This window comes from Schistocerca serialis, chromosome 7, assembly GCF_023864345.2.
Source record: "Schistocerca serialis cubense isolate TAMUIC-IGC-003099 chromosome 7, iqSchSeri2.2, whole genome shotgun sequence".
Lineage (NCBI taxonomy): Eukaryota > Metazoa > Arthropoda > Insecta > Orthoptera > Acrididae > Schistocerca > Schistocerca serialis.
Window position 1 is genome coordinate 148230855 of NC_064644.1, and position 19631 is coordinate 148250485.

The following is a 19631-nucleotide window of genomic DNA, read 5'->3' on the forward strand; positions in this document are numbered from 1 at the left end:
ATGATCAGACGTGATTGGAAATTCCATCCATGCATCATATAGTAGCACAAGAACGACGGCGTCGTCAGCAGCACATCGACACTGTGGTCATGCCTCATGAAGCACAGATGACCAACCGGAATGACATCATTAACGCATACGTTGAACATCACCGACGTACTTACAGGGTAGATGTCGAAGCAGACAACTGATGTCGAAGCAGATGACTCCACCTCGCGTTATGTCACATGTACCTTCACCCAGACAGATACTCTTACACTGGTGGTCACTTAACTCAGAGTCGATGACGTAGTCGATAAGGGTGCACTCAACAGAGCGTCTGGCTTCGACAGATTACCGATTGAGTTTTACCAAGATGCTCATGGCATGTGACAAAGCAGTTCCACGTGCCTTTGTTAAGGGCATTATCGTTCTGGCCCACAAACCAGCCCACAGCTCGGTGGTCACGATCTATAGACAACTCATCCTGCTCAACATAGTCTACAAGTTATTTGTATGGTTAATGGCAATGCGCTTCTGGATGATGCTCCCTCGTGTCCTTTCCCCAGAGCAAACGATGCCTGGGGTTCTGGTTAACATATAGACTGCCACAGGAGAATTCCTGCCGACTTAGTGCAGCAGTTATCGCTGTATATTTCGATAGCGCCCTTGATAAAGTGCATTACCATTTCCTGTTTTTGGTGGCAGGCCGCATGGGTAGTTCCAGCGTCCAAGTCAATGAAAGTTTGGCAGGGTCGGTACCCATCCGGCCATTTCGGCAAGGGCACCCTTTCTCCACCCTCCTGTATGCTACTGCTTTAGAGTCCATCATTGGTGGCCTGAGGACCACCCTCTCTGGACGCACACGTCGAAATCACTTCTTTTGCTGTTGAGCATATGCTGATAACCTCCGCCTCCTCATCTTCACTGGCTCTGAGATTCGAGCAGTCCATGAACTGATTATGCTTTGAGGAGCTTCCGCAGGCAGTGTCATGAACGTCGCCTAATCTTCTGAGATGAACACTGGATGACACCTCCAGGAAGTTGAAGCGCCCGCATCTCGTGGTCGTGCGGTAGCGTTCTCGCTTCCACGCCCGGGTTCCCGGGTTCGATTCCCGGCGGGATCAGGGATTTTCTCTGCCTCGTGATGGCTGGGTGTTGTGTGCTGTCCTTAGGTTAGGTAGGTTTAAGTAGTTCTAAGTTCTAGGGGACTGATGACCGTAGCAGTTAAGTCCCATAGTGCTCAGAGCCTTCAGACGTTGAAGTGGCACCCGTTGCTGCTAGTGTGGACATTCCGGTATCTGGGCATTACCTTTACTCCCACAATCATACACACGGGTGCGACGAATTTCCGTCGCCTGTTACATGTCATCCGCAATGACGTCTGCCAGAACCTCCTGCACCACCAGGACACTTCGGTGCATAGAGTCCGTTAATCGATGTGGCATCAAAATTGGTCCATGTCACTCAAGTGCTCCTTATGCTGGCGGGGCGCAACCTTTGCTGTTACCTTATGGCCGATTCCGTGTTCAAAGGCCTTTATGAGACCTTACCCTGCCCCCACAGAACGGTGGCCTCAGAGCCGCTGCTCTAGCCTTGTAAATGATAACTGAGACAAGACAATGGACCAGGTGGAGCACATACCGTACATGGAGCTTGCCTGAGGTTTTCTTGCTTTAGTCTGTCTCACCGCCGGTGTCCGTCGGCCACATGGCACATTTTTTATCTCACTTTTTCACACATACCAGTCTCTCACATGTGTGTCCGTCCAGGACCAAGGATTCTTACAACCTGCAATCGTGCCGTAATCCCCATAAAGTGCTGGAGACCAAAACTCTCTCCTCCCGGTGGTACATAGCGGGGAATACCATCCACCAGTCCTTTTTCCCTGCGGATGTCCAGGCAAGCTGATATGACATAGTCAACAGGATATTTGCCCCAAAACAGCGACTGCACTACATTGATTTGGTTGGTGGCTCTCTCTGTGCATCTCGACAGTGTTTACCACCTCTTCACACACAGTCTGGCAGTTTTTGCAGAAAGTAACTGCATGCTACATCCGAGTGCCAGCAATTGCGATCGAACAGCGAAGGTTTCTCCACCTAGAGAACACGTATTTTCCCGCCACCAAATATCTTGCTATTACATGATTCAAAGAGCGGGCGATCAGTTACTTACTCCTTGAGGGCCAATATAATGCCTCGATTTCTGGACCTATTTACAAACAGCCACGTAGCGCTCAAACACACGCGTAGTAGCCGACTTTTATTTGCCAACTATCTTCAAGGTAATTTTTTTTGTTAGAGCTCCACTTAGTTGAAGAGTGCCGGCAACTGAAGGCACGTAGACCCCCCCCCCCCCCCCGCCTCCCCTCTCAGTCCTCCCGGGTGGTGACTGAGTTTCAGCCATCTATGATCAATTCCACACACACCTAACCTCTGCGGATGGGCGGATTTTTATCTTTTAACCAGTTTATTTCCTATGTAGGTGACATCTGTTCAACGTAATTTCACTACAGAAAATAAATTAGAAAAGGCTTCCAACTCTGTTGATTACCGTGTCTTCCATGTCCCTATGCGCCACAGGATGGGTGGCAGTGAGCGAGACAGTGTGGCCAGCTCTTTGGATTCGACGCCTGCCCAGTCTGCCACTTGAGTCCCCACCAGTCCGTTCCTTCAAAAAATCAAAAAGCAGTCAGAGCATGTGCCTATGAAGCACTAGATCTGGGTTCGAATCCCAATCTAGCACAAATTTTCAACTTTCCCCATTGATTTCAATCAATGCTAGGTCGCAGCCAGTGTCTGTAATTTTATTTGTGTCTTAAATCACAATGCCTGCTGGCTCAAAAATGGTGTCTGTTCTTTCGGGCATGTCCGAAAGAGCTTAGTGGGCAGAGCATCTGTCTGGTAAGCAGGGGTTCTGGATTCGAATCCCGGTCCAGCAAATATTTTCAACACATCCCACTGATTTCAACCAATGCTCGCTCACAGCCAATGTCTGTAATTCCTTTGTGTATTTATCTGCACTACGCTAATTTGCCATTATGTAAGTCGTCGATCTACTTTGTGGTTCCCTATACTAAAATTTGAAAGACCTTTTATATGGAACCCAAAATGAAATATGTAATAGATTTCCCACTAGTCGTCTCACATACAACCATTGACGGATAAGAGGAGCATTGGAACTTCCCCTCAACGATTTGATTGATATTGACAGGTGGTTACTGCACGCCTAGTACCGAAATATGTGTAAACATAAAGACCCAACTCCCAAAATTTTCCAAGACAATCGTATTTCGAAATCTGAAGTGTGCTACTCTGAGATGAAAAGTTTTGCGTAGGAGAGAAATTCCTGGCGAGACGAAAAAAAAGGCTTCTTGATGTACACTGAATTCAGCAGTCCGCAGTCAAGCGAGTAAACGCTTAGTTTAGGAAGTGCGAGGTCTCTGGATGATATCTCGCTGCCGGTAGTTTTTCTTCTTTCCCACGTAATTAATTCTAACACAAAATTTACCATGAATAAGAAAAAGATCAGAACTTAATAATTTATGTGCTGTTTAAAAAACATTTATCCTGAAAAACAAAGAAAAACATTTAGCGAGGTGACTGGAAATAAATAATACATTAAAACTTTAAAGAATATCACTTTAGTAATTTTATTTATATTATTCTATCGATATCTGTAAAAAGAAAATGAATTATCTATAGTACACTTTACATAGAGTGATACTGATCGTAGAAACATGGAAAACTATAACTATTGCTACAAACAAGGAATGAATGCCGAATTTTTACATGTGTATGGTATTACAATACGTCTGCTAAAAAGAAACTTGATTTACGTTCTTAGTCGTTCTCGGTCTTCATAAACTTTTGCGTTGTGCCAAGCACACCGAAGCATATCACTAAATATTGGTGCAGACAACTTATGGTTAACGACGGATTGGATTTTTATGCAGAGTTCTGTAGAAGCTATCCCTCCTGTCTGTTGGATGATGTAAGCGCAGTTTTGTAGTCGCAATAGGGTGTTTCACCTGGCTATAAAAGTAAAAGTACATTTTAGATAAATTATTTTAATATTGCAAATTGCTGCCCCTCCCCATTTTCAAAAGTTTCGTTGTACAAACCCGGGTTCATTTGCTTTTTCCTGGAATCGTAGATAAAATGAAGTTTTACTTCTCTCATCAATTCAAAACATCGGTTACAAAATTGTCATAGAACGCTGTTATAAGTTTAGCGGTCTTGGAAGATGATATTGTAGTATTCTTGTATTGGTAGGTGGTTTTTCCACATTTAGTACAAGTGAGCCAGTGGGCTCTCGCAAGCCTTTCTTCCGCATGAGGAGTATTAATGTGTAGTAAAAAGTTGATAATCTACAAAATCGTTATAAATCTGTTATCAAAATTATGTTGGAATCAAAAAGAATACCGAAAGCGGGATTCGATCCAATGATGAAACTGCGCGCTTACTCCTTCGGCTGCACACTATGCAAAAGTGTAAAGTATATAATTCTTAAAATTAGAGACTCGATTTTTCTCGAAAACGGTTGAGAGTTGCGTTTTTCTGTTTACATATGGCGAAGTACTGGTCGTGCCCTACACACCATGTCACAATGAATCAAATCGGTCACCTTGTAAGCTATATGAAACAAAAATTAACTATTCTTTTATTAGTTAATTAGTTTCTCATCTTTATGAACCATTATGCAGAGCCAGGTGATTGGAAGTATGTCGCTTCTAAGGCCTCAAATTTTAACGGTCCTTGGACTTCTATGTTAAGCTCTTTACATCAGATTTGGTACACCATTTGACTTCAGCTTTCTTGATACATCTTTATGGTTAGAAAACGGGAGTACTAAGTTCGTTCTTGTCCATATGTCGACGTCAGGGAGGAGCCAAAATCAATATATAAAGTTGCCTCTCATCCTAACACTGACACAATAAAGTTGATCTAGTTCTCACATTAAGGTAATTGGTGGCTGATCTCAATACAGAACGTTAATGTTTCTATTGCGTATCCAGTAGTTAATAGAAGTACAGGGTGATTATAATTGAAGTTAAACTTTCAGACCGCTGTACAAATAGCACCACTGGTCAGAATGAAGTCAAATTGCATCGGAATATTATCGGAGAAGGGGGAAAACGTATGCAAGAAGAGAAATAAATAGCTACAAAATGTAGCAATAGATCGCGTTGTAAGCACCACAATTTAATAGTGGTGAACTACAAATGACAAATCAATCATACAGCAATGCCTAAAGTGTACGTTTGACGTTAAACGAACTGTACTGCTCCGCGTGCATGGGTGTACAGGTGTGATACTGTTAGTAACGTAAACCCGTCCACCACGGCAAGGTCATATCAAATCGGATGGGAAAAAACGATTTTTAATTGTCCTGAGGCCAAAAAACGCATAAAAAGCATCAATTTAAAATCAAATCGGATCATTAAATTCCGTTTGACTGTAATAAAACATGTTCAGTATGGTGCCCACCATTTTCTGCAACAAGTTGAAATCGAGAAACAGCATGTTCCACAACTGGTCGAAGTGTTTCGGGGGTCAAATTCAGAATTCGTGGTGCAATGCATGCCTCCAATGCAGCTAATTTTTCAATGGGAACACTAAATACTACATCTTCCAAATAGCCGCACAGCCAGAACTCACAAGGATTAAGATCAGGTGATCGTGACGCACAGGCTGTAGGGAAATGGCGGCTGATAATTCTGGCATATCCGAAATGGCGCTTCAGCAGCTGCCTAACTGGGTTTTGCAATGTGCGCAGGTGCGCCATCTTAGATAAAAATGATAGCATCCACACAGCTAAGCTGTCGGAGAGCTGGAATAACGTGGTTGCACAGAAGACACTCATAGCGCATACCAGGAACGGTACAGGTAACGGAACCAGAAGCACCCGTCGCTTCGAAAAAACAATGCCCTATGGCAAATGATGCCGTAAACCCCGCACCGCACAGTGACCTTTTCAGAATGAAGTGGTACTGGTTGATTTTCGTGTGGATTTTGCTTTGCCCACATTCGACAATTCTCTGCATTGACATATCCTGTCAGATGGAAATGGGCTTCGTCTGTCAACAAAATCTTCCAAGGCCAATCACTGTCCACATCCATGCGAGCAAGAAATTCTTAAGCAAAGGTCCCTCTTGCTGGCAGGTCAGTAGGAAGCAACTTGCTCACATGGGTAATTTTGAATGGATAGCAAAGAAGGATGTTTCATAGGATCTTACGGACCATGCACAAGGGTAGGTCCAATGTTCGAGCAATTCTCCTTGCACTACACGTTTGCACACCAACACTCGTCTCCTCCTGCATTGCTGATGCCACTGCTTCCACTGATGTCGAATCAATTCATTCGTTTCCTCCCTCTACCAGGTTACACACCAAAAGTACCCGTCTTTTCGAACTTCCGAATCATTTTTTCCAGACCCATGGCAGTCATCGGACCAACTCCTTTTTTGAAACACTTCAGTGTCCGGAACTTCTGCAATGCATCGTGTGTACAGTCATCATTCTTGTAACACAGTTTCACAAGCAGAGCGCGATCCTACATTGAGACAGTCATGGCGGATGTCGCAGACGCGAAAGGAGAAAAGCCGTGTACCCGGCGTGTTTATACCAACTTCAATGCGTCGTGCGCATGACAGGCGTTTCCATTTACATATTCTGACACGTACAGCGCCATCTACTGATCAATTTTCACGCTATTTTTTTCTCTTCTGCCATACGTTCTCCTTCTTCTCCGATAATATTTGGTTGCAATTTGACATCCTTCTGACCAGTGGTGTTATTCTACAGCGTTTTCAGAGTTTAATTATAATCACCCTGTATATATCATCAGCTTGTATATGATAACCCTTTAACTATAATCACCGTGTGTACCTGTTAGTATGAAAAAAGAATGAGCATAAGTTACACGCATCATGTGAAAGTATATAGGAATGAATGAGGTATCAGGTGTGCTGATCATAATATGTGCATTTTATGTCCGTAATTCGCTACTGGAAAATATTAATGTTAACTGTTGATATCCAGTGACGTATTGGGCCCAATAGGAATCAATTGTCTGTGCTTTGAAACGCGTATATTTCGCCTATAGATTTAAAAATAATGCTATTTCCATTGCCATCGCAAATGTGTAGCAGCGGGCCAGCATATACTTCAAATACTCCCTAAACGGTGTTTACATTTCATTTGGTTTGATTTGACGTAAATAATACATGCGCCTGCGACTTTCAGCAATAGCATGAGGCTACATAGCGTATATAAAATCTGCCGAATAATATATGAATGATGATCAGTGTTGTGTGTGGATATCCGGCAAAACTTCTTACTATTACTAATATGACGTGAAATGTCCTCTCAAAATGATAACGCCTTCATCTCTAAATCCAGTACACATAGTTAAGTTTCACACGTCCAGGAAAGAAAAGTCACTGCGAAATTTTTTTTTCAATCCTGAAGTTTTTAAACTTACTGGTGTTTCTACGCTACATTAGATACCTTAAATACTTGTACCATCTGGTATCTCTTCTGTTCTGACTGCATGTGCTCGTATAGTGAAAGCACACTTGCACCTTATTCACGTTGAATTTGTCTATAATATTCATAATTTCGGCGTTGCTTGAATGACTCTCCGGACTCAAACACATTACTAGCTGTGCAATAAAAACAAAATCTTGTGAGTTGCCGTTTATGTGAACAATTATTTCTGTCAGTGCTACAACATATTTCGTATAATTCGTAAATTTGGCAGGTGGTCCGTCCAAGATGAGATTAGTAATAATGAAATCTAGAATGATAATGTGAATTATGTTGTCTCCATGTAACCTGTTGCAGACAGTGAAGTAAAGGTAAACTGAAAATGTAGGACTCGACGAGCTGAGTTTGTGGCACGATCGTAAAAATGTTGATTGCGTTGAGAGCGGTGGCGTGCGGAGCCGACGGCGAACACAAAGCGGACTCTCCCTCGGAAACTTCTCCCACGACAACCCCCGGCCCCACTTCCAAACTCGGAAGCGATCTATAGGTTCCCCCTTCGACAGCAATGGCCGGACTACATGAAAGGCTCCCTGGCTAGTCTTTCCGTTCTCTCGGGGCGTTCACCCGAAGTAGCGCCCCGACAAGCATGCACATATACCTAATTTAACTGCTTCATAAAAATAAAAGCCCTAACCTCCCCAAAATATAGTAACTTGCAGTGCTCTCTTTCGTGTTTCTAAGAGTGTTTACCAAGTTTAAACAGTTTGAAGAACGATGATTTAAACTGCAGTTCGTGTTGTTGGTCTTGTGGTGCTCAATTCAATGACTGGTTTGAACCTTCTCACTACAGTCAAGACTTTGGCCACCTCAACAGTTTTGAACCCGAACCTCCGTACTTTCCTCGGTTACCAACAGAGCGATTCCTCAATTGCTCAGAGTGTGTTCTATCAACCGACCTCTTCTCTTTTTCGAGACGTGTGATACATTTTGAAACCCGGTCACTATATTCAAAGTTGAGCCTGTGATATCTTAAGAAATCACCAACCCCGGTTTTAATGCCCTGGAGCATTTCCCTTTAATTGGAGTCTGATCTATAAATCAACATAAAAAGCACAATGACTACTTTTATCTTTTCTAAGGTGACAATAAACTTTGTCACACTACAATGTAAAGATATAAACGGAGTTAACTGAAAACAATGTAATTTGAAACCATAGATTTTCCTACTAATCTGATCTAACTACTTGCTACCAGCGTATGAGAATTTGCCTTAGGAGTATAATTGTAGTTCGCGCAGTGCGCATGAACAGATAATCTTTGTCCTACAAAACATAATTAATAGAAATGAACTCGTGTGATAGTTAAACGGTACGTCTTCGTTAACGCAGACACCTGTTTCGAAGTTCCTCTGTGACACACACTTACCTTGTTAGCTGAAAATTACATTGAAAAACAAAATAATAACTCTGCTGAAGGCAGCTCATTCACTTCCTTCGTGAAACAAAACGACAATGAATCAAACTTTGAAGCGGTGCGGTTCATTTCTGGGTGTTTACCTGCACCTACCGGTGAACTCGTCGCAACAGGTCTCCGGTAGGAAAGCCGAGCAGAAACGTACCGTACTGCAGCTCGCACCAGGCTGCATACAGCGTAACTACTTTAAATATCGGGAAAAGGTCTTAATTTTGAATGAAAGTTGGAAATACTGGCAAAACTTCGGTACATTCAGAAGTTTAGAATTACAAGTTCAGTGTCATGCACAAACATTTTCATTCACGTTAGCAAGTTTACGGTAACGTATTTCCCGAAATCTGAACAGCTACTAAACACAAATTGCTGTTAAATGAAAATGTCCGCCATACTATTAAGTTTATCATTGTCTCATGCAGTCAATTTTTCAGTTACCGATCTGCTCAATACGCCACGCGGAATTACTGTCTTTTCTCGTACACAAAATTCCTTAAAAAATCCTTACTTTCTAAAACAAAAAATATGCCTTTGAGGCATGTAGCATAACTAAAACCGGCAAACTATAACTTCCTTCGGAGCTCTTGCTACAAACGACCGTACCATTGGAAGGCTGGACTCCGACTCTCTAGACTTCTGTAAGCATTCCGTATCTCCAACGGAAAAGACGTGCGAAGAATACTCTGTTCTGACTGGCCAGTTTTCTTCGAGGGCAATAGAAAAATATTATTCTCCCTCGTTATTATGCGCCTTTCATGATTAACCAATCAACAAATAACACACTTTCGAATTGTCCTTTTTCCCCGAAATTAAAAATTATCATTCTGATATTTTAGTTATACTTTACTCCAGTTAGCTTCCCTTTTACGGTAAACGTACTCAACATATTATGATCCAAAATTCCCTGTCGTCTGCGATCACACTGTCATAAAAATTTCTCAAGCTACTTCGTACAGCGTTTGTCTGTATAACAATGATCTACATATTTACTTTATACCACCATTCACACTATTAAAAACATATAAAAAAACTCTACAAACATAAATAAACAAAAAAGCCTTCAAGAAATAAACAGAACAATTAACAAAAAAATTCTCATGACCTGTTTGTTGAATGTCTATGTTCGCTACGGTACTCGGGTGGATGAGAATTAGAGCTACGTACTCGACTGAATCCGCTTCAGACCATCTGTCGCTGCGCACGCATGAGTCATTCTCCCGATAATATTAGCTCCAGACCCGATACAGAGGCTCGAGACAAGAGCGATATAAAGGCGCCACACCTCAACTTCCCCATGGGCGAGTTTTCTAAGGAAGCACTTGTGAGTAGTGGAAATTAACTTCGTAAGAGTCGTGAGTTGCATGAGATCAGAATAACCATTTATATACGAAGTGCAGAAGTTGAGAAGGAAACTAAATTTCGCGTTATTTGTTACTGCCAAGAAACATAGCGCAGTGAAACTTACCAAATAGATAGAAAGAACTACTACAGCACAGTACGGAAGGTGACTGAGAGAAATGCACAATGAGACGAAACGAATGTTGACACTTGTACTCAGACACAATAATTCTATTGAAATCACCGTGAGGTCCCCAGGACACTACAAAAGACGAGAGATGGTTCTTCACAGGGCGTGGCCACCACGGACGGCAGTGCATTCTCTGCAACGGGCTTACATGCTGGTCAAAAGGTTGGTAACGAGTTCTTACAGTGCGGTATTCCATTTCTATACCAGCGCGGTTAGCAACTGGTGGATAGTGGTGAGTGCATGTGTAAGTGCTGCAATACGTCTTCCCAACGCCAGCTACAGGGGCTTGATGGGATCGATTCACCATCATCCAGTAGTACAAACAGCTCCTCCACCTAGGCAGTTGGAAACAGTAGCGCGTTCTTTCATGAAAATGAAATCAGAGCTAAATTTATCCCAGAAAAGGCGGACTGGAGGAGGAGTACAGTTCACGATAACGTTGATCGCCGAGTTTATTGTGTTCAAAGATTCAGAATTCAGTACGCCTCTGCAACATTATGTCTTCCGACACCATAACATCTAGACTGCCGAAATGATCAAGTTCGACAGTGTTCCTGTGTGCATTGTATTTTCGGACCTCTCGCCGTTTCAGGGTACTTACTGCACCCATGAATGCCGGAGTCTAATGATCTAACCGCCAGACAACGACTGCCACACATCAGGTGATTATAAAAGGTTTAAAAATGGTTCAAATGGCTCTGAGCACTATGGGACTTAACTGCTACGGTCATCAGTCCCCTAGAACTTAGAACTACTTAAACCTAACTAACCTAAGGACAGCACACAACACCCAGCCATCACGAGGCAGAGAAAATCCCTGACTCCGCCGGGAATCGAACCCGGGAACCCGGGCGTGGGAAGCGAGAACGCTACCGTACGACCACGAGATGCGGGCTATAAAAGATTATTACTGGATAATACAAGCATGCAAGCAAAGCGTACAGGTGGTAAAAAGTTATTTTTAAGGTATCAAATTAATGATGGAGACAAGAAGTGAACGTGAAACTGAGCGTAGCAATACAAACAATTTTTCTTAATGACTTCTGTTTTCATAGTAACGGGTTTGATGTTTTTTAAGGGTCTAGTCGATAGAAGAGTAGAGGAAATTACAGGAATGTGGACAATTAGTGAGCCAAATAAATTAAAGAAAACACTATGAACGTATAGAAATAATATAAAAAATTGATTTACTGGTATCACGATGGAAAGCAGTGTTCTGGAAGAAGAGCTACCGGCATGGGTGGCCGAGCGGTTCTAGGCGCTTCAGTCTGGAATCGCGAGACCCCTACGGTCGCAGGTTCGAATACTGCCTCGGGCATGGGTATGTGTGTCTTTTTTTTTGTGAAGGAATTCTGCGCATTGTCGAATAATCAGAAGAGAGGAGAGAGGTCGGCGCCAAAGGTGAAGGAAAAATTATGTAAAATTAAATGGTGAAGGTTTCCGCTTTATTTGTAAATACAAATCATCATATGGGCTCTTGTAAGCTTTTCGCAACACATATGGTTGTCAACTAGAGAAAAAAAAAGAAAACGTCGGAAACGCTGGTAATTTTTTCACATCAATACAACTGTTCAAATGTGAATAACAAATGTCGTATCATCATTGTTCAGTAACGCTATCTCGAAGAACGTACCTCTGGGGAACAGCAAAATATGGAAATAAAACCTGGAACGGTGAAAAACCGCAAAAGAGGAGAATCGGAACGTTTAGGATTTGGTGTTACAGAAAGACGTTGAAAATTATGTGGGCTGACAACAAATTACACCGCAGAATCGGTGAGGACAGAAACGGACGGAAAGCGCTTAATAGAATAACAGACTGGATGGTACGACTTCTGCTAAGACGTAAGAGAATAGCTTCTGTGGTACTAGAGCGTCGAAATGGACATTAAAAAACATCAATGTTGCTTTTTGTTGCAATACATTGCATGGGGGGGGGGGGGGTCGATGTTACGACAGAGAGTATTATACGATACATCGAAGTTTCCAATACGTCGGCTGTTTACGTACCGTTGAATTCGGATAGTTTCAAAAATGGTTCAAATGGTTCTGAGCACTATGGGACTCAACTGCTGAGGTCATTAGTCCCCTAGAACTTAGAACTAGTTAAACCTAACTAACCTAAGGACATCACAAACATCCATGCCCGAGGCAGGATTCGAACCTGCGACCGTAGCGGTCTTGCGGTTCCAGACTGCAGCGCCTTTAACCGCACGGCCACTTCGGCCGGCGATAGTTTCAATACGCGTCCAATTTAGAGAAAACATATACACTCATATCGCGTTAAATCCTTTAATAGAAATCATAAAACCTTACAATGAAGAATACAGTATTTAAAATTTTTTTTCTCCGCTCTAGGCGTTTCAACACTACATTTTACATACCATTTTTGCTTTTGGTTTATTTTCGTTGTTTATTCCAATTTGGAGCGTCCTACGAAAACAATGGTACAGGTGGAACACATATGAGGAACGTTGTTAACGATATACGGTTTTGTATATAATATTTTATATTTCTTATTTCCCAATGGACTTTCGTTAGTCTTCCGAGGAGTTATCAGAAGAAGTAGAAATTCTTAGAAAACCTTCATATTTATTACGCTTCGAATTTCCTGTGTTAATGTATGATGCTCCCTCCATAACTAAACGGCTTCTTCATTTTTATCAGACGTGTCAGGAATCATCTCAGTAGCTTTATTTCGAAACAAATCAGGTTTCATTAAATCTTTAACTTTTGCTCCAACATTCGCACAAGCTACTGCATCGTTAAAGTCGACTGTTTTGAAGTGGGTGCCTCGAATGTTTGAATTGGTACGAGCCGTTATTTCCTCTGTTGGCTCCATTTCTTTGGTTATTTATCGACATCTACATCTACCCCCCCCCCCCCCATGATCCATGGGCCTTGCCGTTGGTGGGGAGGCTTGCACGCCTCAACGATACGGATAGCCGTACCGTTGGTATCTGTTAAGAGGCCAGACAAACGTGTGGTTCCTGAAGAGGGGCAGCAGCCTCTTCAGTAGTAGCAGGGGCAACAGTCTGGATGATCTGGCCTTGTAACACTAACCGAAACGGCCTTGCTGTTCTGGTACTGCGGACGGCTGAAAGCAAGGGGAAACTACAGCCGTAATTTTTCCCGAGGGCATGCAGCTTTACTGTATGATTAAATGGTGATGGCGTCCTCTTGGGTAAAATATTCCGGAGGTAAAACAGTCCCCCATACGGATCTCTGGTCGGGGACTGCTCAGAAGGACGTCGTTATCAGGAGAAAGAAAACTCGCGTTCTACGGATAGGAGAGTGGAATATCAGATCCCTTAATCGGGCTGGTAGGTTAGAAAATTTAAAAAGAGAAATGGATAGGTTAAGTTTAGAGTGCGGGTAAGCTACTACAAATAGCCTAGTGAATGCATAACTGTGGTCAAGATAGACAAGAAGCCCACACCTACTACAGTAGTACAAGTTTATATGCCAACTATATCTGCAGATGGCGAAGAAATTGATGAAATGTATGATGGGATAAAAGAAATTATTCAGGTAGTGAAGGGAGACGAAAATTTAATAGTCATTGGTGACTGGAATTCGACAGTAGGAAAACGGAGAGAAGGAAACATAGTAGGTTAATATGGATGGGGGGTAAAAAATGAAAGACGAAGCCGCCTGGTAGAATTTTGCACAGAGCATAACTTAATCGTAGCTAACACTTGGTTCAAGAATCATGAAAGAAGGTTGTATACATGGAAGAACCCTAGAGATACTAGAAGGTTTCAGATAGATTATATAATGGTAAGACAGAGATTTAGGAACCAGGTTTTAAGTTTTAAGACATTTCAGGCGCAGATGTGGACTCTGACCACAATCTGTTGGCTATGAACTGTAGATTAAAACTGAAGAATCTGAAAAAAGGTGGGAATTTAAGGAGATGGTTGTACAGAGTTTCAGAGAGAGCATAAGGGAACAATTGACAGGAATGGGGGAAAGAAATACAGTAGAAGAAGAATGGGTAGCTTTGAGGAACGAAATAGTGAAAGCAGCAGAGGTTCAAGTAGGTAAAAAAACGAGGGCTAGTAGAAATCCTTGGGTAACAAAAGAGATATTGAATTTAATTGATGAAAGGATAAAGCAGAAAAGTTCTATAATTAAAGCAAGCAAAAAGGAATACAAACGTCTCAAAAATGAGATCGACAGGAAGTGCAAAATTGCTAAGCAGGGATGGCTAAAGGACAAATGTAAGGATGTAGAGGCTTATTTCACAAGGGGTAAGACAGATACTGCCTACAGGAAAATTAAAGAGACCTTTGGAGAAAAGAGAACCACTTGCGTGAGTATCAAGAGCTCAGATGGAAAACCAGTTCTAGGCAAAGATGGGAAATCAGAAAAGTGGAAGGACTATATACAGGGTCTATACAAGGGCGATGTACTTGAGGACAATCATATGGAAATGGAAGATGATGTAGATGAAGATGAAATGGGAGATATGATACTGCGTGAAGAGTTTGACAGAGCACTGAAAGACCTGAGTCGAAACAAGGCCCCGGGAGTAGACAACATTCCATTAGTACTACTGACAGCCTTGGGAGAGCGAGTCCTGACAAAACTCTACCATCTGGTGAGCAAGATGTATGAGACAGGCGAAATTCCCTTAGACATCAAGAAGAATATAATAATTCCAATCCCAAAGAAAGCAGGTGTTGACAGATGTGAAAGTTACCGAACTATCAGTTTAATAAGTCACTGCTGCAAAATACTAACGTGAATTCATTACAGACGAATGGAAAAACTGATAGAAGCCGAGCTCGGGGAAGAGCTGTTTGGATTCCGTAGAAATGTTGGAACACGTGAGGCAATACTGACCATACGACTTATCTTAGAAGAAAGGTTAAGGAAAGGGAAACCTACGTTTCTAGCAATTTTGGACTTAGAGAAAGCATTTGACAATGTTGAATACTCTCTTTCAAATTCTGAAGGTGGCAGCGGTAAAATACAGGGAGCGAAAGGCTGTTTACTATTTGTACAGAAACCAGGTGGCAGTTATAAGAGTCGAGGGACATGAAAGGAGAGCAGTGGTTGGGAAGGGAGTGAGACAGGGTTGTAGCCTGTCCCCGATTCTATTCAATCTGTATATTGAGCAAACAGTAAAGGAAACAAATGAAAAGTTCGGAGAAGGTATTAAAATCCATAGAGAAGGAATAACAACTTTTGAGGTTCGCCAATGTCATTGTAATTCTGTCAGAGACAGCAAAGGACTTGGAAGAGCAGTTGAACGAAATGGACAGTGTCTTGAAAGGAGGGTATAAGATGAACATCAACAAAAGCAAAACTAGGATAATGGAATGTAGTGTACGTCGGGTGATGCTGAGGGAATTAGATTAGGAAATGAGACACTTAAAGTAGTAAAGCAGATTTGCTATTTGGGGAGCAAAATAACTGATGATGGTCGAATTAGAGAGGATATAAAATGTAGACTGGCAACTGCAAGGAAGGCGTTTCTGAAGAAGAAAATTTTGTTAACATCGAGTTAACGGTGTGTGCCGGAGGGTACATTGAGTACCTCTATCGGTACTCCATTCTGTTCGAGTTTCGCATTGTTCGTGGAAAGAAAGATTGTAGGTATGCCTCTGTGTGGGCTCTAATCTCTCTGATTTTATCCTCATAGTCTCTTCGCGAGATATACGTAGGAGGGAGCAATACACTGGTTGACTCCTCGGTGAAGGCGTATTCTCGAAACTTCAACAAAAGACGTTACCGAGCTACTGAGTATCTCTCTTGCAGAGTCTTCCTCTTGAGTTTATCCATCATCTCCGTACCGCTTTCGCGATTACTAAATGATCCTGTAACGAAGCGCGCTGCTCTCCGTTGGATCTTCTCTATCTCTCCTATCAACCCTATCTGGTACGGATCCCACGCCGGCGAGCAGTAGTCAAGCAGTGGGCGACCAAGTGTACTGTAGCCTACTTCATTTTTTTTTCAGACTGCATTTCCTTAGGATTCTTCCAATGAATCTGTCTGTCATCTGCTTTACCGATGATTAATTTTATATGGTCATTCCATTTCAAACCACTCCTAAAGCGTACTTCCGATGTTATCCACAAGGTCTTTTATATATAATGTGAATAGCAACGGTACTACGACACTCCTTTGCGGCACACTTTTAATCACTCTTACTTCGGATGACTTCTCTCCATTGAGAATGACATGCTGCGTTCTGTTATCTAGGAACTCTTCAATCCAATCAAACAATTGGTCTGATAGTCCATATGCTCTTAGTTTGTTCATTAAACTACTGTGGGGAACTGTATCAAACTCCTTGAGGAAGTCCCTTCTTGAAAACGGGGATGACCTGTGCCCTTTTCCAATCCTTTGGAACGCTACGCTCCTCTAGAGACCTACGGTACACCGCTGCAAGAAGGGGGGCAAGTTCTTTCGCGCGCTCTGTGTAAAATCGAACTGGTATCCCATCAGGTCCAGCGGCCTTTCCTCTTTTGAGCGATTTTAATTGTTTCCCTATCCCTCTGTCGTCTATTTCGATATCTACCATTTTGTCATATGTGCGACAATCTAGAGAAGGAACTACAGTGCAGTCTTCCTCTGTGACACAGCTTTGGAAAAAGACATTTAGTATTTCGGCCTTTAGTCTGTCATCCTCTGTTTCACTACCATTTTGGTCACAGAGTGTCTGGATAATTTGTTTTGATCCACCTACCGCTTTGACATAAGACCAAAATTTCTTAAGATTTTCTGCCAAGTCAGTACATAGAACTTTACTTTCGAATTCGTTGAACGCCTCTCGCATAGCTTTCCTCACACTACATTTCACTTCGTGTAGTTCTTGTTTGTTTGCAGGGCTTTGGCTTTGTTTATGTTTGCTGTGAAGTTCCCTTTGCTTCCGTAGCAGTTTTCTAACTTGGTTCTTGTACCACGGTGGCTCTTTTCCATCTCTTACGATATTCCTTGGCACGTACTCATCTAATGCATGTTGTACGATGGTTTGAACTTTGTCCATGATCCTCAACACTATCTGTACTTGAGATAAAACTTTTGTGTTGAGCCGTTAAGTACTCTGAAATCTGCTTTTTGTCACTTTTGCTAAACAAAAAAATCTTCCTACCCTTTTTTTTATGTTTCTATTTACGGCTGAAATCACCGATGCTGTAACCGCTTTATGATCGCTGATTCCCTGTTCTGCGTTAACTGTTTCAAATAGTTCGGGTCTGTTTGTCACCTATAGGTCTAATACGTTATCGCCATGAGTCGGTTCTCTGTTTAACTGCTCAAGGTAGTTATGATAATGCACTTAAAAAAATTTCACTCGATTCTTTGTCACTGCCGCCCGTTGTAAACGTTTGAGTCTCCCAGTCTATATCTGATAAATTAAAATCTCCACCCAAAACTATAACATGGTCGGGAAATCTACTCGAAATATTTTCCAAATTTTCTTTCAGGTGTTCTGCCACAACAGCTGCTAAGCAGGGGGCCTATAGAGACATCCAATTACCATGTTTGAGCCTGATTTAAACGTAATCTTCACCCAAATTATTTCACATTTACGATCTCCGTCAATTTCTTCGATACTATTGCACTTTTTATCGCTATCTTATTTATTTATTTGTGGTTAATGCCTGAATATCTTTTGCCATGTGTTCTTCAATGACACCTAAAGTAATTTTAGAAAGCATGCAGCCTACTGAGTGGTTTATTTTCCTAGTCTGCAATATTTGTCACATATATTTCTTGTGTAGCTGTCTCCAAATGTCGCCGTATATGAATGACTGATGATGTAATGAGGAAGCATGTTAGGTGCTATGGTGTGACGTTAAAGAATATCATTTACAACACTCACTATTACTAAAATTCTTAGTACCAAATACCACGTACTGTTCCAAAGAGTGGGCGAACTTAGTGTTAATTTTGTCTACCCAGTGATAGCTGCGAGTGCTTCGTAACCACCAGTGCAGGAATGTTTCGCTTTCATTTCTGTGTTTTGCTTTTATTCGGATTCACCATTGTTGAGTTCGGCTGAAGAGATGTAGATATCTTAATCGGGTGATGAAAACCATTTAAGACAAGAATAAAAAAAATATAATGTGTATTCGTCCAGTCTATAAATGCAATAAAACAAAGTCGTTGCATGAAATATTTCGAATTTCCTTAACAATACATTGGTTCAATTCGAAGCACTGACACTATAAACCAAATCTTTGTAATACATTTGCAGCACCCATATCTGTTGAGAGTTTTAGAGCGAAGAACTGAAGGAGACGGCAGAGACTGTTATATATCGAATAAATATTCGGGAAACTTCGGTGTAGAGGCTACTCGGAAATGATGACGTTTTCACAATACAATAAGTTACGACTGGCCGCATCAAACCAGTCTGACGACAGTTGATTCGCAAGAAATATCCGCAAAGCGTATTACGGTAACGATGGTATGGTTCCTCACAACCACACAGCTGTATGCTTTTCCATCTTCGCTTGTTTTGACGACATCTTTTCTAAAGTCATTGTATCCTCCTGCCAGAATATGAATTGTGATCGTTTAACGATGAGAGATTAAAGATGAGAGTTTACTCTGTTTTGTTGAAAACTGGCGTTCTGGAAACCGTGGCTGCAATACCACAAGATAATAATTGAAGGAGAAACTTGACACAGGTATGGTTTAAAAAGGTTTATTTGAATGAATGGATGTGATTTCGGATATGTTACAAATCCATCTTCAGATGGTTGTTACAAGCGTTTTTGTATTCTTTACTGATTTGTTGCACTAGGGTAGACAGAAATTTTTTTGATCACATTTGATAAAATTTATTGTCTGACTCTGTATTACGAAATCGCCCTATGTTTTTATCAATTTTAAAATCTAAACAGCCATGGATGTGCACCATGCGAGTTCTATTCAGTTCACTGGAGACGGTCGGCAGATAGCGGGATCGAAACACGGGGCCAGTGGACGGGGGGAGACGAGCGGTACACAGGGTGTTACAAAAACGTACGGCCAAACTTTCAGGAAACATTCCTCACACACAAACAAAGAAAAGATGTTATGTGGACATGTGTCCGGAAACGCTTAATTTCCATGTTAGAGCTCATTTTAGTTTCATCCACCTACGCTCAATGGAGCACGTTATCATGATTTCATACGGGATACTCTACCTGTGCTGCTAGGACATGT